General features: G+C 43.4%; 1 long non-coding RNA gene across 1 annotated transcript in view; it reads right to left on the bottom strand.

Annotated features, from left to right (window-relative positions):
• Window positions 1-23573, bottom strand: part of LOC134737723 (uncharacterized) — a 38872-nt gene extending 15299 nt beyond the window's left edge. Inside the window, exons 1-4 of the long non-coding RNA XR_010122911.1 lie at window positions 21070-23573; window positions 18772-18880; window positions 14509-14631; window positions 5428-5597 (exon numbers count right to left, since the gene is read on the bottom strand). This is a non-coding gene — a long non-coding RNA (uncharacterized LOC134737723). The remainder of the gene's footprint in view (window positions 1-5427; window positions 5598-14508; window positions 14632-18771; window positions 18881-21069) is intronic.
• Between the last annotated feature and the right edge of the window lie 928 nt (window positions 23574-24501).

Genomic DNA, 24501 nt, shown 5'->3' with positions numbered 1-24501 from the left:
GACGTACATCCTCAGCTTGCAAAGGTAACAGGATTAAGAGATTAAAGTAAAGACAGCCATAAGAAATTATAAAAGTATTATTTGGGAACTGATAAATGTCCATATTAAAATGAAATCTTCACAATTTATGTTCCTCTGCTGCAGCTCCAGCCAGTTCCTCCATTTGGGGTCCCTGACTTCCCGCAACAGGTAAAGAAACAATGAGACATTTTAGGTTCAGATAGTTTATTGCTTACATAGACAGAAAAAAAAAAAAAGCCAGAGTAGCAAAGACTAGCCACCTTTCTGGTCTCACAGGATGACACCAAAATGTCGGAGAGTCATTGGCGCCCTGTTGCTGAGGGCCTTATTCCTCACTGCAGCTAAGTGTTTTATAGGCTATGACTGTTCCCTAAAGGTGGGGGTTGGGAATGGAGTGGGGCAGGGGGTAGAGGCAGACAGCCTCAAACTTCATCAGAACAAGAGAGGCAATGAGAGGCCATCTCATGAGTCAGGAATGGTCTGGTAGCAGCTCCTCCTCAGCCTCCCATAGTTGTGCTCTAGTAGGATCACAGGATGCTCTGCTAAGCCTCATGTCAACTCTGAAGTCTTGCCTTCACGGCTGATGTGGAGATGTCCAAGGTCACCAGGACCACACTGGAGCCATTGGCCTGTACATATTTGTCAATCCATTTCTGCTGAAAGCTTTTCTACTGATTGCCCTTTGGAACCAAATATGTCCATTCGTATAATTCTACAATCTTCTGCCTTCTAGCCCAGCAACAGGCTCCTTTATTGCTGCATCCAGGACAATTTGAAGCAACCAAACCCAGGACACTGAGTGCATGGTGGAAGAATTGCTGGGCTCCTCTTGCTATGAGAAATACTTGTATGCTTTTCCAGTCAGGCTTCTTATATTATAGAAACTCATACTTAGTCATCTAGGTGGCTACTTTTAGAGCTAAGCTTGCCTGTTACGAACAAGCTTTCTTGCTAAGGATGTAGAACCCCTCCTGAACTCTCTCATCCATCCTTGGCTACTGGCTTGGTAGCGGCCTTACCTGTGGGGACGTTTTGCTAAACTATGAGTTCCCATATAGCTACCCCATCTTTTAGGTAGGGAACAGTTCTCCCATCTTTTCAGAGGATAGTGGCAAGGAGTGCTGTAAATTATCTGTATGACATTACCAATTCACCCACCGTACACACTCGTGACAGCTCACGGAAGTGAGTAGTGAGCATGAAAGTTATTACAGGCTATTGCCTTGACTTCTGCTGTATTACTCAGAGTTCTGCCGCGTGTGATGTTTCATCCTGGTCCTAGGCTCCTGGCTCTACACTTGAAAGCTGGTGCCCAATTCTTGAAGATTCCCTGTGTCTTTCCAGATCTCCTATTTCCTGCATAATTATTCTTGATCCACTCATTTTGAGGCCTTCCTTCCATCAGTGAGTCTTAACCGACAGAGTCCCCAACACCTGGGACCATCACGCCTGTTGGGCATGGCTTTGTTACAGGCAGGCAAGGAAAAAGTTATATAAAAAGTATCTCTGATGGAGAAGTAGTGGAAAGCAGGTGGAAAATTAAGCAGAATCCCTAATTCTGATGAAAATGTTTAGGCAGATGACCCCTTACTCTAGTCCACACTGGTCTTCTGCAGAACCAGCGGTTAACCAGCCCATCTTTTGAGGAGGGGAGTAGGATGGAGGTCCTCTTTTAGCATCAGTTTTACCTTCAGTTATTTGACAGTCACTTTTTACACTTGATATCCTCATTACCTTGTTGGCCATTAATTTCTCAAACACTGAAAACTAGATTCACTCCACCAAAACTGTTCCTTTCAAGACTACTGAAGATCCACTTGGGTAAGTTCAATGGACTTCTCCATCTTCATCCTATCAGAACTTTTCACTATATTTGACTCTGTTGCTATTCCTTCCTCTGGGAACTTTTCTCAGACCTAAGTATCCAGCATATCATACCTTTTTGTCATCTGATTCCTTTCTCCTTATGAACAATGCTAAGCAAATGCAGGGTTGACCCACATACATAAAAAGGGGTGCTGGCGTGGGGAAGCCCAATCTATTATCTTGATGCTTGGAGTAGAGAATGAAGTGTGGGAGCCATGATTCAGAGGAGGAGCTGAATGAAGGAGGAAAAACAGTTATCAAACTAGAGGTATACAGCTAGGAGGAGGTGGTAAGGCATGAGAAAATGTGAATGGGGATGGCTGGGTGTGGTCAGTGAGATGTGCTCTCTGGGTAGTTCCAGTGATATCATACCATGTGCCTCTAATTCTACATCCCCTGACCACTCCCCTTACACTGCTTTGGGCAGAAAGGGAATGACCCAGTCCTCGCTATATCATTTTGTGCTTGGATGGGAGAGGTTTATGTTCATCTTCCTGGTCTTAGGGGTGTCGATATCTTTGTAAAAATCTAGGTTATTATAACCTCTGAGATTCTGGGCTGCTTTGGTCTCATACATCCTGCTCCCTACTTGAACTAAAGCCTTATAATCTGGGAAACTGGGGCACACAGAGCACGTCCTGGGCCACCAGCACAGGCAGCAGAGCCATTTTATGCACCAGGTGGGGTGTGGGTGACCTGAAAGTCCAGATGCTCAATTTCTATAGAAGGATGTTTCCCTTCCTCCTAGAGTAGGAATTCCTCAGGCAATTCATTCTGCAGCTTCCTTCTGATAACTTCTGAGCACAGAAGGCAAGGTATTTCCTTCTAGCTTCTGCATGAAGGAGCCAAGTCCATGGGTGTGATGGGCTGCCAACTTCTTCCCCTGCCCATCATCCACACTGCAGTTTCGTTGTTGCTGTTGTTGCTGTTGTTGTTGTTGTTGTTTGAGACGGAGTCTTGCTCTGTCGCCCAGGCTGGAGTGCAGTGGTGCAATCTCGGTTCACTGCAAGCTCTTCCTCCCAGGTTCATGCCATTCTCCTGCCTCAGCCTCCTGAGTAGCTGGGACTACAGGCACCCACCACCCCACCCGGCTAATTTTTTTTTGTTTTTAGTAGAGACAGGGTTTCACTGTTAGCCAAGATGGTCTTGACCTCCTGACCTCGTGATCCGCCTGCCTCCGCCTCCCAAAGTGCTGGGATTACAGGCCTAAGCCACCACGCCCGGCCCACACTGCAGTTTTTAAGTGTTTGGCCACCTCCGGGAGGAAGGCACAGGCAAACGAGCTACTAATTCAGAAGTCTTGTGGGGAGTCCAAGAACGAGGTTACTGGCTTGCAGGAAGGGGGTCCTGCCACATTGCTCCTCTGCCAGCCTTGAAACCAAAAATGCTGCTCATTTGGGTTGCTCAAAGACCTACAACTTAGCATCTCCATGAAAAGCCATGAGAGTAGGAGTTAGGACTGTTCTTTTCCCTGCCAGGGCTATAGTGGCGGCAACTGGGGAAAATTGTTTTCCTGATAGTTGGAGGAATAGGTGCTGATGTCGGGGCAGTGGAAGACTTGCCTGGGCTTCCAAAGGACTCAGCACCATGGTGGGCCACACCCTGCAAGGTTCACAGCTTGATCCTCATGCAATAAGAGTTCAGCTTCGGAACTCTGGTTGATATTTTTAGACAATGCAAAAAGCTTGTTTCTCTTCAAACTTTGAAATACTAATTTCAGCATTCATCAGTGGATCTTGCGTGCAACACATCCTATCATGTTGTTCTAATGGGGATTATATATTTCCTTCATTCCTTATACATTTACCAACTGGAATTCTTTAAGAGTGGTCCCCAATTAATTAATTTATTTATTTATTAATTAAATTATTTATATCAGCATAGACCCATGGATATAATTATTGCTATTACTCTTAATATTTGCTCAAATTGTTCCAGTTTCGCCCGTTGGGGGTTCTTTCAGGTCGGCATCTGTGCCCTATTGACCTGCCCCTGTCCCTTTTTGATCCGTTTCTTATGTCTGTCATCTTATCAGCTCTAGGCTCATCAACCAGTCCTGGAATCAACCACTTTCCCGGGATTATTTTGTTGGAGAACGGTATTTAGAACTCAAGATCTGGGTGCTAGATATGCTCATTGGCCCTGTGGTGCCACTGATTTTAGTTTCTTCCCATTCAGTTCAAAGTTAGGGAATGTATGTTTGTGCACACATTCATGCATAAACACACATCTATATTTATTTTGCCTATCTTCGTCAGCACCATTGTCCCTCTATACTTATCTATCTATTAAAAATCCATGAGTTCATACTGATGTCTCCAATTCCAATAGAATAGCCGAAAGATGATTCTAGCTGTCACCTCTTTGTATTTGTAACTAATTTCTCTGACAGTAAGACATGTGGCTCCCTTTTTCTGTACTATATTTATATATTTGTTCCCTACACATAAAATGGTTTCAGAGTGGTGACCCATTCTCTTGTGAAAAACGAATGTACTAACTAGAGTACTCTATTTGTGTGTAGTTTTTTGTTCTTAGTCTTAATAAATTTTTTTGGCGTTATCTAGGTTAGTTCTTTTCTTCCCCATCCCTTCCAGTGTAGTTATACTATTTATTTATAATAAAGTTAGGTACATTTACTTTTTCTCTGTGTGTATTCCATTTTTGGTTCCCCGAACATTGTAGCTGATTTTAGAAAAATGTATATACATTAAAATTCACTTTGTGGTGTCCATTTTTATAGGTTTTGACAAATGCATGGAGTCATGTATTCACTATGCTAGCCCTTTATCCCAGGGCTATATTAACTCTCCTGCTTTCTGTGACAAAAAAGTAAGCAGGGGCTTTGATCATCTTGGCAACCCATAGTATGATACACTAGTCCCTTATATGAGCCATAATGTTAATTCCAATTGGTGGGCAGAAAATGACAAGTACTCTGGATGCCTTCGTAAGACACATTTGTACCAGATAGTGGAAGATAAAACCTACAAAGAGTCAAGAGTCTGTCACATTGATGACATTTTAAGGGGGTCACTAGTCTAGGACATGCTGTGATCTCTTCCCAATAAAAAATTATTGTATCTCACACCCCCTACCACCATCAAAGAGGCAAAAAGCTGTGTTGTTCTCTTTGGAATTGAAAGCCATTTACACTTTACTGAACACCGCCTTGACCTATGTACTGAGTGACCTGCAAGGCTGCCAGTTTGGAGTAAAGCCCAGAACTAGAGTGGGCTCTGCAGCATGTTCACAGGTCAGGCTGCCCTACCCTTCAGGCTGTCTGACCCTGCAGATCCAAAGCTTGTGGTGGAAAAGAATGTGGAGTTGTGGTTGTTACAAGCCCAATAGGTGAGTTGCAGTGTCGACCACTGGAGTCCTGGAACAAAGCTGTGCCTTCTGTGGCTCACAGGTATTCCCCATTTGAAGAGAAGTTCCTTGCATGCTACTGGGCCTTAGTAGGGCCAGAGCATCTGGTCTTGGGGTATTAAGTGACTGTGGACAAACCATCCATTATGAAGTGGGAAGTGTCAGACTCACCAAGTCATCAGTTTCAGTGAATGCTGTAGCAATCCATTGGATGATGGCAAGGGTACGTATGGGAGCAGGTCCAGAAGGCACCAAAATGCAAGAAGTGGTCCAGATGCTTCTCAGTTAACTTTCATCCACCTCCCTGTGCTGGGACCTAACTTTCATCAGGTCCTAATCACCTGATGCATAAAAAAAAAAACAAAAAACTCAGACTTGCTTCTCAGATGGGTTGACTAGAAATGTCGGGGGAGCCCAAAATGGACTGTTTTCACATGGTGGCCACAATCAGGGTGCCCCTAAAGAATAACGGTTGAAGGAAATCATCCCAGTGGGTGAACTGCAGTAGACTTGGTCTGTCACTTGTCCTCTGACAACTCTGCCATTCTAGAGTTTACTGAATGCCTGTTTACTGACATGCAATTCTACAAACCATGGCTTTGGACCAGAAGATCTATTTTATGAATCTGCTGGTCTTACCATATATCACATCACCAGGGAACATCTGGCATACCAGAATTATGCACCTATTAAAGGACCAAGTCTTCTACTTATCTAGGGGTGTTTTACCCCGGAATGCAACGTATGGAGTAAGCTAACAGCTGATGCATGGGTTCCCCATTTGCTACAATATTTAGGCTTGTGCAACAAGGAATTGAAGTAGAATTGCCTCTGGTCCTGTAGCTTCCAGTAATCCACTGTGGAGTTTGTGCTTCTCATTCTTATAACATCAGACCCTGCTGAAGCACAGGCCCCAGTTCCCTGGGATAGAATTTCCTCCAGGGACATGGTGTTCACTGATTCACAGCCTACGAGTACAGCTTGTTCATTTCGGTCTTGCCATGCCTGCAGATTCACAGTCAAGTAAGGAGGAGTAACTGAGTCTGTCATCAGGATCTAGAGGTGTTCCTGGGGTGGAGCCTACAGAATTCCCTGGAATATCTCTTAGTGATTCTAAAACAGTGGTGACAGTAACAGGCAATTGCAGCAATCATGGCCTGAAAAAAGAAAGATAGCCAAGCACTGAGACCCATCAAGGGGGAAGGTTTAGGTCATCTAAGGTTTAGGTCTAGGCAAGCAACCTAGACCAGCTGAAATGTTAGCTGAAATAGAGGGGTGGATCTGGAAAGGATGGTGAAGGAACAAGGTGAAGAGTAACAACAGAGGCCTCTGGGTCCATTGCAGCAGTGGGGACCGTGCCTTCTTCCACTAACCCAGTGTGTTGAGTCTTTGGAAGACTTTGGCTCAGCTACCATCTTGAAGCTTTTGTCTTGGTGGAATTGGATGTAGTGTGAGGCAGGAATGGATCTGAGGAGTGCAAAGGGTCCATGTATCATATACCTCCAGGCCCCCTCCCTGCACCTTCCTGCCTTCCCTTAGATTGTAGTTCTGATGATGGGAAGCTCTGTGGGGGCTTCCAGTCACTTTTGCTGACATCTCCAGCCTCAGGCATGAGCTTGCCTCCTTCACTGTCTGCCCTGGAGCCTCTCCGTTGCTGTGGACCTGGCAGGTCCCCACTTGACAAATATATAGGGGCATCTAGAAGTGTGGGGGTGGTAATGCCCCTGGGGGCACCCAATGTAGTATGGGGGCTCATAGTAAATGTGTTCCCTTTGGGTCCTCAGGAGGCCAATTCTGGAGGCGTTCTGCAGGCTCCTCCTAGGTCCGGGTGGGACTGAGCCCCTGTTGCCCACAACAACTTTATAGTGCACTTTTCAAAACGGACTGTTGGTCCATTATGGGCTTTTCCTCCTTCCTTTACTCTCCCTGATCCCTTACTTCTATTCTCTGGGATTATATTTTAAATAAAATACCTGCACACAAGTCCTTGGCTAAAACTCTGCTTTCATGGCAGTGGGATGGAGAGAAATCCAGGCTCAGACAACCTCTTTTCCAAGATAGGTTAATAAGCCACCCATGTAATGTTGCCAGAAAGGACAGTAGCAATGGTGCAGCCAAGGTTGCATTGGAGATGGATTAATAGGACCAGGCATTGGGAATGCTTTCTCAAGTTTCTTGCTCACTTCTATCCAATGTGTCCTCTGGTGAACATATCAGTCCCGCAACTAGTATCAATCAAGTGACTCCTGGCACACTAGACTCAATCTCTCTCTTGATCTCCAGCACACACTCCCCGCCTAACTGACATATGCATTTAGGCATGTTAACGGCCAAAAACTAATGTGTTGCCTTCCACACTTGTCTCTCCCTACGTGTCTCCATTGCTGTTGGTGTTGCCACACTTAGCCTCATGATGTGGGGAGATCCTTGATTTCTTCTTCTCCTTCCTGACAACCAATAATCAATTCTAGCTCTTAAAGGTCTCTAAAACCCCTCCCCGTCTTTGATTCCACTTGTGCTTGTCCCAGTTCAGACCTGCCCCATCTTTCTTTTTTTTTTTTGAGATGGAATCTCACTCTGTCACCCAGGTTGGAGTGCAGTGGCGCGATCTGGGCTCACTGAAACCTCCACCTCCTGGGTTCTAGCAATTCTCCTGCCTCTGCCTCCTGAGCAACTGGGATTACAGGTGCACACCATCATGCCTGGATAATTTCTGTATTTTTAGTAGAGACGGGGTTTCAACATTTTGATCAGGCTGGTCTCGAACTCCTGACCTCATGATCCCCACTCCTTGGCCCATGTTTCTTAGTGTGTAACAGTTATTTCAGCAATGTGCCTGCCTGGGGCATCCTCTCCTTCCTTCTCTTGTCACACTCACTCTCCATTATTACCTAAATTATTGTTCTAAAACATTTCATTCATTCATTCATTCATTCATTCATTCATTCAACAAATATGTGTTGGTTTTCCATCTCCTCCAACAGCAGCGAAAAGAGACAAAATCTAAACTCCTTGGCTTAGTTTTCCAGAAGGTTCCAAAGCTGACTCATGTCTGTTCCTTTGGCACTTGTTTCCAACCTTCCATGCTGTGACTCCCTTGAGCCATGTGGTGACAACTGGGCCTTTTCTGTTTTTCTAGTGCCAGTATTTGGGTCAGTAACCCCAAGTGAGAGAGAAGGAAGATGTTTTCTGACACAGTGCTATTCTTAGACACAGAATGAAAGGCTTCAGTGGCATTGAAATTTGGTAGACACTTGAAAAAAAAAAAAAACTTTGACTCGAATGGAGAGTTGAGACTGAGCCTTGCAACTTAAAATAAAAGTATCTGGAGAGGGAGAGGGGAGCGAGGTGTCCTCCGGCTCTCCGGGACAGTTTGTAATGGTGTTACCCTGTGGCTGGCAGAAAGCGTCTGGGCTGTCACAAAACCCCAAGCCCACAACCCTCTGGCAAGGGAGGCATTCTGGAAGACTCACATCATGGTCCTTCCTCCATCTGTTGACTTCTTTAGGATTTGAACCCTGGAGCACTCGGCGGTCTGTCCCATCATCTTGTTCCAACATTGCCATTGTGTTTGCTGTCCTGGAGTCAGGACTCTGGCCGCCTTCCTGGCTGTGCCCCCCACTTGGTTGGAGTTTCAGTCATTTGCTCATCCGTGCTGCTCTGGTGTCTGGCTCCACATCTGCTCCCTGCTCTTGCTCCCAGTTTTCCCAGCGTATGTGTTGATAGCCCAGATAGACCCACCCTGTAACAGGGCCAGAAATGGCAGCCTTGGCAACCCATAGTATGATACATTAGTGCCTTATATGAGTCATAACGTTAATTCCAATTGGTGGGCAGAAAATGACAAGTACTCTGGATGCCTTCATAAGACACATTCGTACCAGATAGTGGAAGATAAAACCTACAAAGAGTCAGGAGTCTGTCACATTGATGACATTTTAAGGGGGTTACTCGTCTAGGGCATGCTGTTATCTCTTCCCAGTAAAAAATTGTTGTATCTCACACCCCCTACCACTATCAAAGAGGCAAAAGCTGTGTTTTTCTCTTTGGAATCTGAAAGCCATTTACACTGTGCTGAACACTGCCTTGATCTATGTACTGAGTGGTGGCACTACGGACAAGAGAAGTGTCTTCTCAGCTGAGACAGCCTGAGCAGGGGAAGAGCTGTGACGGGCTGGGGGTATGGAGTGGGGGTTGGAGCACCCAGAGGAAGATAACAACATGAACCTGAGTGAAGGGCAGAGAACGGTCAAGGCTGTAGAAGACCCAAGAGCAGGTCACATGGCCAAGGTCAGAGCTGAAAGCTCCATGGGTCTTGGCCAGGACAGCTTGTGACACCTGACTGCTAAATGACCTGAGTGTTACCCATGAGACTGCAACATTGTGGGGGCAGACAGCAATGGACTGGGGACAAAAAGCTGGGGTTTTATTGTGATCATGTTAGCAATAAGTCCAGTAACTTCCCTCCCCCAAACACTAGGGCATCCTATAGTGGACAGCTGGTGTTTGGTCACCTAAGAACCTTTGGGGTTTCATTTTGGGGCATCACTTCTTCCACTAGGACCTGATTCATCTCTGAGTGGACCCCCAGGTGACTCTACTGATTATCTCCTACTATCTAAGCCATTGGAACTTCCCCAATTACCCCTCTAAGCCTGATTTTTCAGCTATTTTCCAATTCTGTGAGCCACCTCTATTTTTCCAATAAACTCCTTTGGGGTTGAGATAGTCAGAGTCTATTTCTGTTGCTTGTAACCAAAGAATACAAAATGATGAAGGCTCCTCTGCCTCTGATCCTCTGGAATCACAATTATCAGGGTGGCATGAGTTTGGAAGGGAGACGGGACAGAAAGGCTCTTTGCCTGGAAGATGCTCCTGGAGATAGAGGCTGATGAGGCAGAGCTCCACCTTCCCTGTGTCCCATCCCGCACTACACCTGGCTGTCACCTGTCTCTAGTTAGGTTCATGCTTCCATGCCTTTTAGGGAGACTGCTGTATCTCCAGAGTGATGGTTTTAGGTGTTGTTGGGCCATTTGATTCCTTGGTGGTACCTGTGGGGTTATTTGGGGAGAGGGGCTGGGGACTGATTAGGTTACCATGCCTCTCTGCCACGTAATCAAAATTGTTCCTCCTCTATCTGTTTTATATATTTTCTTTATAAAATTTTATTTGAAAAATTATATTTTCTCACTAAAAGTTTAAAAGTCACTACTTTGAAGAACTCTTGAGAGTTTTCCCAGATGGAAACTCACAGGATGTCTAGTTCTACTTTGTCACCATCACTGGCTCTCCAGGGCTGATGACTCTCCATTGGCATCTTCTGTGGGCATGGATATTATTTTCTGAAAAATTGGATCCAAAATCTCAACTATACTGGCCATGTACCACCGTATGTTCAAGCATGACTCAACTAATGGATAAAGTTAATAAAGATAAAGTGTGTGCAAAGTTACTGCCAAGGGAGTCAATGAAAAGGAATCACTTCGGAAGGACATGCAGAGCAAGCTTGGGGAAGTCCAGCACCCAAAGCTGCTGGGGGGTGCATGTCGCCCAGAACAACTCACGTGAGCCCAGGGTGCCCGAACTCCCACCAATGACAGCAACACAGTGGGGCTGCCCTAGCCTCTGCAGTTGCAGCAGCAGAGGCACAAAAATGGGAGTGATTCTGGAGAGGCCAAGATGGGGTGGCAGAGGGAGGAGATGAGCAGGCTTTTCAGGCATGTTGAGGCTGCAGGGATCGAGAACCTGAATGATAACCAGAGGAAATGGGGAGTAGAGAAGTTGATTTTGGAATTGCCAGTGCAAGGCGAGATGAGAACAGGTGAGCCATGTAGGACCAACCAATGCAAAAAATGAGAAAGAAGGTTAAACCATAGTTTAAAGAAAGGATGGCTTTGGGATAGTGATTAAGCAAGGTTCCAGATTAGTGATCTGTAAACACTACAAATAATAGATGTCTTTTTTTTTTCACTTATCTTTTTATACCAGGCACTACATCTGACACCTTACAGCCGTGATCTTATTCCATTCTTGAAAAAATAACGACTGCCACACACACAAAATACAGGTGACATTAACTCTATCTGCAGATTTATTAAAAAAAAAAAATACAGGCCGGGCGGCGTGGCTCACGCCGGTAATCCCAGCACTTTGGGAGGCCAAGGTGGGCGGATCACGAGGCCAGGAGATCGAGACCATCCTAGCTAACACGGTGCAACACTGTCTCTACTAAAAAATACAAAAAAAAATTAGCCGGGTGTGGTGGCAGGCGCCTGTAGTTCCAGCTACTCGGGAGGCTGAGGCAGGAGAATGGCATGAACCCGGGAGGCGGAGCTTGCAGTGAGCTGAGATCACACCATTGCACTCCAGCCTGGGCAACAGAGCGAGACTCCGTCTCAAAAAACAACAAAAAAATACAACCTGGCAACATTCAGTGACTTGCCAAAGGTCACCTTGCTAGTAAGTGGCAAAATCTGATTAGATTCTGATCTTGCTGATTCAAAGGCTCTTACATTTTTACCTTCATGATGAAAAGGAAAATTTTAACATTATATAGTGTATTAAAAATTGTTTTTAAGTACTTTTAAAATGTATTAAAAATCCTTCTCATCTAAAGAAAATTACAAATAGCTGTAAATACTAGGCAAGCAAGTGAAGTTTCTGCAAAAATTATACAAATATGTAAAACTTCTGACAAATTGTATTCATCTCATATATTAACTTCCAAAAAATTGAAAAATCCCTGTTTTAGCAGCTCTCAACTCTTCTACCTTCTCTTCCTCCTATCTGCCACCACTGTATTTGGTACCATCTTCATCTTTGGCTTAGATCACTTGAATGGCCCTCTAATTAGCCTTCCTGCATGATCCTGACCCCTAATACTCCTCACATCCATAGACAAAGTCATTTTTGAGGAATACTCTACTCAGAGCCCTCCAGAGGTTTCCCCTGGCTCACTGGATAAGTGCTCAAGGTTCTTCACACTTGGGTTCTTGTTCACTCCGCCAGTCTTTTTCCTCATACTCCTCTCCAATCTCTCTGTTCTCTCCGCTTAGCCATTAGCCCACTAGGGCTGGGCTACTTTGAATTCTTAAAAACACCTACCTTCACTTGCCTCCAGCCCTTGGAATCTGCTGTCTCACTTCCCATCATACTCCCTCCTTTTCTCCTGCCTCTTCCCAGGAGTGGTCCTATTCATCCTTCAGGTCTCAGTGGAGAAGCCCCTTTTTAGTTCCCTAGATTAGGATATTACAAAATCTGAAAGCACTCTGTGCTTCTCCTTCATAGCATTTATACTTGTAATGATTTATTTGATTATTTTCCCAGTTGTCTCCAAGCCTACCATGATGCTTTGCACATAGGAGGACTTAATAAATACTTGGAAGGAATGCATACTAGCTGGTTACAACACTGTATTGATCTGTTTTAGCCTAAATTCTTTAGAAAAGAAAACCTGAGACAATCACTATTGATCAACGCTTTCATTGGGAATTATGATCCCAAGAGCAAAGCTAAGGAACAGGGAAAGCATTTCAGCAAAGAAGAGTGAGTCAATGAAAGCTATGCTGGCCACTGAGATGGGAGATTGTGTGTTTAACACCACGATGTCTTTCGAGAAGCCACAGAAAATGTGACTCAGAGTCAGTGCTGTGGCGTGGGGTGGTAGGAAACGTTTATTAATTGGCTCCTCTCTCCCATTGTTAAAGAGCTTTCAAGTGGAGCGTTAACTATCCTGCACAGCTGAGTCATGTATATGTGGGCACCAAGGGGTTCCTGTGGCATCCCATGCCCTGGCATTATCAGAAGCCACAGGCTGGTAGCCAAGAGATGTGTGAGCAGATCTGAACAAGGCACTGTCAGGGTGCACTCAGATGAAGGCTGCACTTGGATGAAGCTGATTAGCCCCACACAAAGCTGCCATCACTTGGTTTCTGGAATTGGAGATGGGTGTGTAAGTGGTGTCTGAGAGTCCACTATCTAGATCACTCATATCATCTGATGCCCTATATTATATCTGGTTCCAGTTCTAAAAATGTTATCTCATTGATTATGAGAACAATATGCCCTCACTCCTCCTTGGAGAGGGGGAGAACTAGTGCAATCTGAGACATAGTGCACTCAAATATGCTGGCCACACCCAATCTCTGTTGACATAATCCAAGAGGGTTACTGGTATAATGTATGGTGACTGAAGCTGCAGATGAGTAAGACCGAATTGATATTCATATCTCCTTTTTCTTTTCCTCAATTTACATTTTCCTACCTTTCAAACACACTTTGATGGGTCTGGGTTGCTTGCCTGGTTGAGGGACTTAAACTTGTAACCCTGAGGGGTCTGAGCCCTTGTCAAGCAATGGTGGCTGCAATGATCCTTCCACAGTGATTTCTAGGGAATCCTGGAAGCATCAAGGTACAGGCAAGTATAGTGCCCAGTTTCCAGACACATCCACCCCTGCCTCCATTGCATGGAATGGTGCTTCTCTAAGTATGGTCTACAAACTTGTGGGGGTTTTCCCGAACAGCCTTTCATGGTTCTGCAAGGTCAAAATTATTTTCACAATAACATCAAGAAAATATCCCATGCAAAAGAATTTCAAATAATTTATGTAGATAGTTCATCCTCCAGGAGGTGGGGTATAACTCTCCACTCATTAAATGTAGGCTGCACATGGTGACTTCTTTTCAAAGGGTGCAGCATGGAAAAGAGAGAAGATAAGTTTGCACTGTAGAAACCTGACAAGCACATTGATCACCTGGCAAACCTCTGTCAGTTGATCAAAGTCAGCATCAACAATAACAAGTCAGGTTGAGGCTGGGCACAGTGGCTCAGGCCTATAATCCCAGCACTTTGGGAGGCCGAGCAGGTGGATCACCTGAGGTCAGGAGTTTGTGGCCAGTCTGGCCAACATGGTGAAACCCCATCTCTAATAAACATACAAAAATTAACTGGGTGTGGTGGTGCACACCTATAATCCCAGCTCTCGGGAGGCTGAGACAGGAGAATCATGTGAACCCAGGAGGTGGAGGTTGCAGTGAGCTAAGATCGCACCACTGCACTCCAGCTAGGGCAACAAGAACAAAACTCCATGTCAAAAAAAAAAAAGAAGTTAGGTTGATAGTATCTACCCTTAATATGATGCAGTTAGAATGGCGCTTCTCTTCTGTGGTGTTTCTTCTCCCAAAACCCACAAACCCAGTCTAATTCAGAGAAAACATCAACAAGCCCCAATGAAAGAACATTCTACAAGATACCTGACCAGTGTTCCTCAACATTGTCAAGGTCACCAAAATCAAGGAAGGTCTGAGAAACGGACAGTCAGGAAGAGCCTAAGGAAACGTGACAAGGAAGTATCATATGATATCCTTGACGGGATCCTGAAACAGAAAAAGGACATTGGGTGAAACTAAGCAAATCTGAATAAAGCATGGATTTCAGCTAACGCTAATGGTTGTGACCAAAGTACCATACTAATAAAAGATGTTAATCATCAGGGAAATGGAGTGTGAGGTTCATGAAAACTCTGTATAACCTTTGCAATGTTTCTGTAAATCTAGGCTGCAGTTAATACTACTGTAGTGCACACTTGAAATTTGTTAAGAAAAGGGTGGGCGGTGGCAAGGGACAAAAGACTACACAACGGGTACAGTGTCCATTGCTTGGGTGATGGGTGCACCAAAATCCCAGAAATCACCACTAAAGAACTTATCCATGTAACCAAACACCACCTGTTCTCCAAAAACCTATTGAAATAAAAAAATTAAAAAGTGATTTAAAAAGTGGATCTTCAATGTACTCAGCAAGCACACACAAATGGTAGCTACGTGAGGTGATGTGTGTGTCAATTAGCTTGATTGTAGTGATTGTATCACAAAGTGTACACATATCAAATCATCACATTATACATCTACTTATATAATTTTTGTCAATTATACATTAAAAAATAACAAATATTCCAGAATAAAAAACTTATTTAAAAACTCCACTAAGACATTTTTGCCTTCTCTACTGTGTTGACATTTTCCCTAAGGGTGCAAAAACCATGGTTCCAGCACCTTGGCAGGAACCCAGGCAGTGACATCAAATTCTACCAGGACACCTGAGCTCTCCATTGCCACAGCAGTATTTTATAAATAAATTTTATTCATAAAATCAATAAAATTATTGATTTTATTAAATTTTAACTTTTGAGGACCTGTCCTTTGAATATTTTGAGTGCCAAGATGGGGAGAACACATATGAGACCTCCGTACGCAAACTACAAGGGTTATCCCAAAGAAGAGCTCTCATGCATTGTTTGTGTTGTGAGCTGAGCTAGTCTCTTTTTTCATAGAACACCAATTTTCCTTTTTTTTTTTTTTTTTAGATGGAGTCTCCCTCTGTCGCCCAGGCTGGAGTGCATTGGTGCGATCTTGACTCACTGCAACCTCCGCCTCCCAGGTTCAAGTGATTCTGCTGCCTCAGCCTCCCGAGTAGCTGGGATTACAGGCGTGTGCCACCATGCCTGGCTACCTTTTGCATTTTTAGTAGAGATAGGTTTTTGCTGTGTTGGCCAGGCTGGCCTTGACCTCAAATGATCGCCCGCCTCTGCCTCCCAAAGTACTGGGATTACATGCATGAGCCACTGTGCCAAGCCTAGAACGCCATTTTTACTTGAAAGAATAACTGAAAGACAAATTATGGTTGTTTGGACTTAGGTATTTGGCAGAGAGTTGCTAAAAGAATTAATGGTGTGGGCCTGTCACTTCAAGGAAAACAATTGACCATGAAAATTTGAACTTTCAAGCACAAATTAGAACTTTATACAATGGTCACTAACTCAACACCCTGGAACCCTGAATGAATCTTTGTTGACTGGCACATTTACTTGTAGAACTTATTTTCAACGTCTTAATGTTCCATGTTTTCCTAATAGTTATCATCATATTATTCATATCTAAGTGAATTTTTAAAACCACAATTTATGTACATTTTCTATTCCTAGTCTCCAGGTCTAGTGGAGTCTGTTTGCCTGGGTTTGGTGAAAGTGGAAAATAATTTTGTTGTAGGGCAGGGTGAAAAAAAGAGAGTCTGCCCCAATAGCCTGGAGGGTGTGGAGACTGTCACTGTCCTTCCTGACTGAGGAGAGTTTGATGCCTAAATGAAAGATGCCATGAACATGAACATACGCATGCATGTACCTTTGTAATCCAATGATTTATTTTCCTTTGGGTATATACCCAGTAATGGGATTGCTGGGTCAAATGGTATTTCTGGTTCTAGATAAGTGGGAGCTGAGCAATGAGAACATATGGACACAGGGAGGGGAGCAACACAGTGGGGCCTGCTGGTGGGTGGGTTGTGGGGAGGGAGAGCAGTAGGAAAAATAGCTAATGTATGCTGTGCTTAATACCTAGGTGATGGGTTAACAGGTGCAGCAAAACACCTTGGCACACGTTTACCTATGTAACAAACCTGCACATCCTGCACATGTACCCAGGAACTTAAAATAAAAATAGAAATTTTTTATAAAAGAAAGATGCCAGATGGGCTCAGTGATTAAGATGAGGGATTTCTTAGGCAGAGTCTGAGATGGGGGGTCTTACGGAAAGATCTATTTTTTTATTATACTTTAAGTTTTAGGGTACATGTGCACAACGTGCTGGTTTGTTACCTGTGTATACATGTGCCATGTTGGTGTGCTGCACCCATTAACTCATTATTTAACACTAGGTATATCTCCTAATGCTATCCCTCCTCCCTCCCCCCACCCCACAACAGGCCCTGGTGTGTGATGTTCCCCTTCCTGTGTCCATGTGTTTTCATTGTTCAATTCCCACCTATGAGTGAGAACATGCGGTGTTTTGTTTTTTTGGACTTGCGATGGAGGTGATCTATTGTAGGACTTCTGGGCAGAAAGGGAGTGAAGGAAGCCAGGAAGGCTGGAGAAGGGTGGAGCCAGGCAGGTTCTTGGCTGGGGTCCAGTTTCTGCCTGATCCCCGGGGGAAGCTGGGGAGTGTGAATTGCACCACGGAGTTGGTCCCACTGTGAGGGAGGGGGCCTGGGCTTTTGTCCTAGTCAGGCTTGGCCCTTGGCTGCCTTGTGTGTGGGAGGGTAATCTTCTGGGCCCAGAAGCTGTTACTGTCCCAAGGGAACTTCTCTGGAAATGGGCAGCTGTGAGCCCTTGGCAGCCAATGCTCACAGACCTAGTGGATGGGGCACCAGCCCAGAGATCTGGGCAGGGAACAGAGAGTATCCACTACAAGGTTTCAGCAGTCCCTGTTTTCTCTGAACAAAAGCCCACAACCCCAGAAGCCAGGATGACTTGGGGCAACCCATGACACATAAGACCAACAGATTCTTTTTAGGGGAATTCCTGCAGGGACTAGTTGAGGTCCTGGCTGCAATTCAAGAATGAGTTGCATCTTGGAGCTCCTTCATGAGGCCAGCCCTTGGGACCAAGAGTTCCTTTCTACCCTCGCCACTTCAAAGCCATCCTGGAAGAGTGCATGTGCATGTGTGTGTGGGTGCAAGGTGCGTGGATGCATGTGTGCACATGCATCAGATAGGCACACGGGTGGCTTCTAGTCAAATAAAAAAATCCACACAACTCTATGGAGCTTCTCTGCTCCATTTTGGCTGGCTAGATGTGATCATGGATTTTTATGTAAAATACAGTTAGTTTTATATATTCTTGCACAGTTTGGACCTATTAGAAAAGACCGTAAAGGCTAAAAATAGAACCAGAGGAAAAAGGGGACTGACAGCACACAAATCCCCTAACATAATTCCCTCCGTGTAAGGTAATCTGGAAGGGTATGGAGGGAAATGTTAGGCAGGGGCCACTAGAAGGCAAAGGGATTTGTCTGCCTGGACATCTAAGTTTAGGAAAGCATTGCTTGGGGGTGTGCTGGTGACAGCAGCTGCTGTACAAATGCAGCCATCCACCCGGGTCAGTTTGCTTTTTGATTGATAACTTGAGAGCAGACTCAACACATCTGGACCATACACATCTGGAAAAAGAGTTGTCAAATTAAACATGCACTAACTTCACACTGTCTCCCAGATGTTTAATTCTGGGGAAACTGAGGAAGCAGTGGGAAATGGTGGCCCCAGCAGCTTTGTCTGAGCAATTTGTTTTCCACTGAAAATCCAAGTCCCCAAAGAGGTTTCCAGGTATTTCAGTTTTGAGAACCGTAATATTGGAATACGATTGTTTTGGTGAAACCAACCTGACCGTAAATGAACTTTGCTTTCAAAGTTATTTTATGCCAAGATTCTTATTGTCTAGAGAGTAACGAAATGTAGAATGTTTAATCAATATGTAGTCAAGCCAATCGGTTTCTCATCAGACAAAAATGCTGTGGTAATATTGTGTCTCTGTGGTCTATTATTTTTCTTTACCCAATAAGATAAAAAATCTTTTTTCTTCATGAGCAAAATGGTCATTTCCCCAAGCACGTTATAAACAGGAAATGCACCATCTGCAGTCACTTTTTCTCCCTTCGGTCCGCAAACCACCTGCATTCTAAACTCACCAGGCTGCACTCTGGGACGCTGCCACGCTTGCTAAGGGAAAGTTTGGCTTTCTGTGGGGATGTTTTGTGAAGAGATGACAGCGAACTCCCAAAGATGCCAATTTGAATACTAAAGAGAAAAAAAAACCATGATCTTTTAAAAGAAACAATACAAATTTCACTAGGTACCAACCCTTCAACTGAATAAAATTAGTAAAATTGATCTCCGTAGCTAACATTTGCAATCACTGTGCTAAGCAAGTTACTCAAGTTAACTAAGTTCACCTTTACAAGCTCCTATGAGTTAAGTCTGCTTGTTATTCTCCTTTTTGAGATGAGAACCAGAGGCACAGAAGAGGTCATTCAAGCCAGAAGTGGCAGAGCTGAGATTTGAACCCAGACAGGCTGAGTCCAGCAATGACCTATGTTCCTATTAGGCTCCTAGAGTCAGGGGCACTGGCCTTTATGTGCAGAGAAGGGTGTGGGTCCGGGTTCTCCAGCTAGGTAGACCGTCTCCCCAGCCACTCTCTGGCTGTGTGTTGTGTAGGGCAGCACATTTGGAGCCTCACGGAACACAGAGACTCCCAGAACAGAGCCTGGGAAGTGGAACAGCCTTCAGACACAACGAGAGAGAGTGCCACCGCCTGCGGGAGGGTCACCACTTCCCCTTCTGAGCAGAGCTTGGGTGGATCAGGTGGGGAAGGGTAGGGTCGTTATTCCCCATGTACTAGGAAGCCTGGTTGAGAGGACATGTAGCCTAGGGAAAGCCTGTGCTGGAGGAACTGGGGTGGGCAAGGGCCCCCACCCAGGTTCCGCCCTGCTACCAGCTGTGTGACTTGGGACAAAGCAGTTATCTTCTCTGGTCTTTGTTTTATTCCTCTATAACAGGAGAGGTTTGGCGGACAGAATCAGATATAGATATAAGTACAGGTGAAGATAGGCCAACATGCAAAGACTCATCTAGACTAGATGATAAAACACACTTTGTTACGGATTTGAGAAGGAAGGATTGCACCATGTATAGTGCTGGCAACTAATGAAGTATTTGGAAATGAGTTAATTCGGTCCTCGCCTTATATCAAACACTACCATCAACTCTAAATGTGTTAAAGAGCTACATGTTAAACAAAGAAAGAAAATAAATCCCTAAGAAAGAAACAAGAAGAATTATAAGTAAATGTTAATTTCAGAATGGGAAAGGACTTTATTCATAAAAGCAAAAAAAAAAAAAAAAAAAGAAATTACAAAAGGGAAAGATTTAAGTAATGCCTAAATGAAAAATTTAACCCAATAGAAATTTAGGGGAGATATTTATTAAAAAGGGTTTTAATGTCTCTTGACTATCTTTTAAATGGTTGCTAAGTTGATAGTAGCTTCATCTATCTTCTTATTAATTTTATTTGTAGCTCTTTGCTAAAGCATGAGGTTAAACCTCTTCAAGTGTTTGTTCATGCCCTTTACCTATTTTTTAATTGGTATGTTTATCTTTTTTAATTTAAAAATTCTTTGTATATTAAGGAAATTAATCATTTATCTATTATATACTGCAAAGAATTTTCCATTAGTATATTGCTGTTGATTTAAAGTGTGAAAGTGTAGTTTAAAAAAATGTTCTTTTTTGCTAAATAATATGTATTTGAATCCACCTTTTTTCCTTTATACTTTTTGGTTTTGAAATCGCTCTACTTCAGTATTATTAAAGGTTTCACCAGAAATGATTCCTCATAATTTTATGATTTTGTATTTTGCTTTTAAATATTTTACCCATCTGGAATTAATTTTGATTCTAAGAGTGAGCCAAAGATCTGGCTTTATTTTTTTTTACAAAAGTCCCCAAAATATTTATTGAATAATTTTTCTCTCCTCATTTGAAAAGATACTTTTTATCATAAATTACATCGTGACATACGTATTTCTATTTCTCGACTGTCATTCTATTACATTGCTCTGCCCATCTATTTCAGGGTCAGTTTTATACTCCTTTACTATCATTTGATAATGCACTTGAGTATTGGATAGGATAAATCTGATTTAAATGAGTCTCCTTTTTCCCCACCCCAGAGTTTTCTTCACTCTTCTATGTCTCTTCTTGTCATTCTAATGTGCTAAATTCCTACTGGAATTTTTATTGCATTACTTGGAATTTGTGGATATATTTAGAGATTGCTAATATTCATAATAGAGACTTCTCTGCAAAAACAAGGGACACATTTTATTTTACACTTTACAGAATTAAAAAAATTAAAATGGTACATGCACATGAGTTAAAAAGTCAAACACCACTACAATATTTAGCAGTCCTCGAATGTACTTACGTACATATTTCTCGATGGTATTCATACTAGCACGTCTATTGTCTTCTTACTTGTGGTGAGTGAATGAGGAGTGAATTATTTCAATAGATTCAGGGAAAACTTTTTAAACCTTTTTTTTTTTTTTTTTTTTTTTTTGAGATGGAGTCTTGCTCTGTCGCCTAGGCTGGAGTGCAGTGGCGGGATCTCAGCTCACTGCAAGCTCCGCCTCCGGGGTTCACGCCATTCTCCTGCCTCAGCTTCCTGAGTAGCTGGGACTACAAGGCGCCTGCCACCACGCCTGGCTAATTTTTTGTATTTTTAGTAGAGACGGGGTTTCACCGTGTTAGCCAGGATGGTCTTGATCTCCTGACCTCGTGATCCGCCCACCTCGGCCTCCCAAAGTTCTGGGATTACAGGCGTGAGCCACTGCACCCGGCCTGGGAAAACTTTTAATAAAATTCAGCACTCACTTACGAGAAAAACTCAGCAAGTGAGCAACAGAAGGAGACTTTTGCAATCTCTTAAAGGGCATCTAAGAGAAATCTAGTTTAGCTAGACTGACCCCCTATCATCCAAAAACGAGAGACAGACGACTCAAATTACTAAAATCAATGCTGAAGTGGGGGAACATTACTACTGACCTCACAGAAATTTAAAAAGTATATAAGGGAATCCTATACAAAATAGTATGCCAACACATTAAATGACCTAGATGAAATGAACTGATTCCTCAAAAGATACAAACTGCCAAAACTAAATGGAGAAGAAATTTTAAAAACCTGAATATATCTATAACAAGTAAAGAGATTGAATTGGCAATCCAAAATTTTCCCACAAAGAAAGTCCCAAGACTAGGTGGCCTTACTGGTGAATCCTCTCAAACGTTTAAAGAATTAACACCAATTCTTCACAAACTCTTCCAAAAAAATAGAATGTAACGGGTCATTACCCAATTCCTTCTACAAAGTCTGTGTTAATTGAAACCAGATGCAAATATCACAAGAAAACTACAGACGAATATTCCTTCTAAATATTGATGCTAATGTCTTAAAACCTAAAGCCAACAGATATAGGAAGTGTTCTACACCATGACCAAGTGGGATTTATTCCAGAAATAGAATGCTGGCTTAACATGTAGCATGTCCATGTGGGCCAGTTTTACATCTCTATTTCTTTGCTGAGACTTTGAGTTTCTTTGGTGAGACCTTGGAGTTTCACATTTGTTTCACATTATGTTTGTAATCTCTCTTTGAGACATTTTACTGATGGCTGCTTTAAAATCTTTGTCAGATAATTCTAGTCTCTGCTATTTTGGTGTTGGAACCTATTGTTGTTTTTTAATCTGTTTAAGATCTTCCTGGTTCTCTGAGAAATTTTTGATTGAAACCTAAACATTTTGGGCATTTTCTTTGAGATGGTAAATCTTATTTAAATTTTCTGTTTGAGCAAGTTCCTCTGACACTGCTCTGGCAGAGGCAGTGGGTGGGGGCACCTCATTCCTGCCAGGTGGGGGGGTAGAAGGACAGGTTCCCCACTGAGCCTCCTTTCATTCCTGAGGGTGGGAGTCTTCTTTTCTGATAGGCGGAGGTGGGAGTTCTAGCTTCCTGTTGTATCTCCACTAAAACCTCCCTGACTGGGAGAAGTCAGAATGCTGACTTCTGCTGGTTACTGCTTGAGTGCATGTGGCCTCCACTGACAAAGGGATGTGAGGGGTGGCCCCATTACCTCTGGGTGGGGTTGAAAGCTCTGCCTCTCCACCAGGCCTCCCTGGACAGCACTCCAGCAGGGGAGGGAATGGGCACTGCATTATTGCTGGTGGTGGCAGGAAACCCAGTTCCCTGTTTGGCCTTCTCTGCCAGCACAGCATGGGAGACCAAGCTGCCTCCTTACAGCCTGGCAAGCCAGGGTAGAAGCCTAGGTTCCTGACTCAGATTTTGCTGGCGCCATTGGAAGAAGGACCACAGGTCTTTGTTCTTGATATTTGGCTACTGAAGAGCAGTTATTTACTACAAGTTTTCAGTTTTTCCCCCTTTCCTTTGGCTAGAGAAAGCAGGCTGTTTGGAGGGCTCTTTCTGCCTGTGCCCATTAGAGTTTCTAGCTTGCAGCTTCTCCGGCACCAAGTTGGATATGTGAAGCAAAAAGAAAAACCCAGGGAACTCAGTGCCATACAGCTCTAAAGTCCCTGGCCAATCTGCAGTCTTCTCTCCACTGTTTGAAGTCTTCTTATATTCAGTTTACATCCAACACCCAGGGATTTAGTTGGACTTAGAGGAACAGAGAGAAGCACGAAGGGAGAAAAGTCTTCCCCTCTCGGGTTTTAATTGAGCATTTCATATGATTGCATTTTATCTCCTCTTGTGATTTATCATTTTTACTTATTTTTACAACTTTTTAGTAGTTGCTCTTGGGTTTACTATATATATATATTTAAATAATCCATGGCCACCTTTAAGTAACACCGTACCACTTCATGTGAATGCAGGTAACTTGTAGCCAAGCATCTCCAATTTTGACTATTGTTGTCATTCCTTTCTCTTACCCACTGACATGGTTTGGCTGTGCCCCAGCCCAAATCTCACCTTGAATTGTAATAATCCCCACACGTTGTGGGAGGGACCTGGTGGGAGGTAATTGAATAATGGGGGTGGGTCTTTCCTGTGCTGTTCTCATGATAGTGAATAAGTCTCAAGAGATCTGACGGTTTCATAAAGGGAAGTTCCCCTGTGCAAGCTCTCTTGCCTGCCACCATGTAAAACATGACTTTGTTCCTCCTTCACCTTCTGCCATGATTGCGAGGCCTTCCCAGCCATGGGGAACTGTGAGTCAATTAAACGTCTTTCCTTTATAAATTACCCAGTCTCGCGTATGTGTTTATTAGCAGCATGAGAACAGACTAATACCCCCACATTATAAAAACCAGATACATTGCTATAATTATAACTTTAAACAAATAATTATCTTTTTAATCAATTAAGACTAAGAAGAGGAAAGCTCAAGATTTTATTTTAGATTCACTTATTTTTTTCTCCAACACTCTTCCCTTCCTTATATAGTTCCAACTTTCTGATCAAGGTTTAACATTTCTTGCAGGGCAGGTCTGCAGGCCATTAATTTTCTCTGTTTTTGTTTGTCTGAGAAAGTCTTTATTTCTCCTTAATTTTTGAAGGATAATTTTGCTGGGCATAAAGTTCTAGGTTGGGCTATTTCTTTCTTTCAATACTTTCAAGATTTCCTAAGTATAGTGTCCCAGATGGACCAGAAGTAGAATTGCCAAGTCATAAGGTCTGCCCATCTTCAACACTGACCTGCTTTGCCAAATTGCACACGAAAAGGTTTTATCAATCTACACTTCAGCCAACAATATACAGTCATGCCTCACTCAATGATGAGAATATGTTCTGCAAAATGTGTTGTTAGGCGATTTTGTCATTGTGTGAACATTATAGAGTGTACTTAC

This window comes from Pongo pygmaeus, chromosome 11 (assembly GCF_028885625.2).
Source record: "Pongo pygmaeus isolate AG05252 chromosome 11, NHGRI_mPonPyg2-v2.0_pri, whole genome shotgun sequence".
Classification (NCBI taxonomy): domain Eukaryota; kingdom Metazoa; phylum Chordata; class Mammalia; order Primates; family Hominidae; genus Pongo; species Pongo pygmaeus.
Note: the sequence above shows the minus strand (reverse complement) of the source record. Positions and strands in the feature narration are given on the sequence as shown.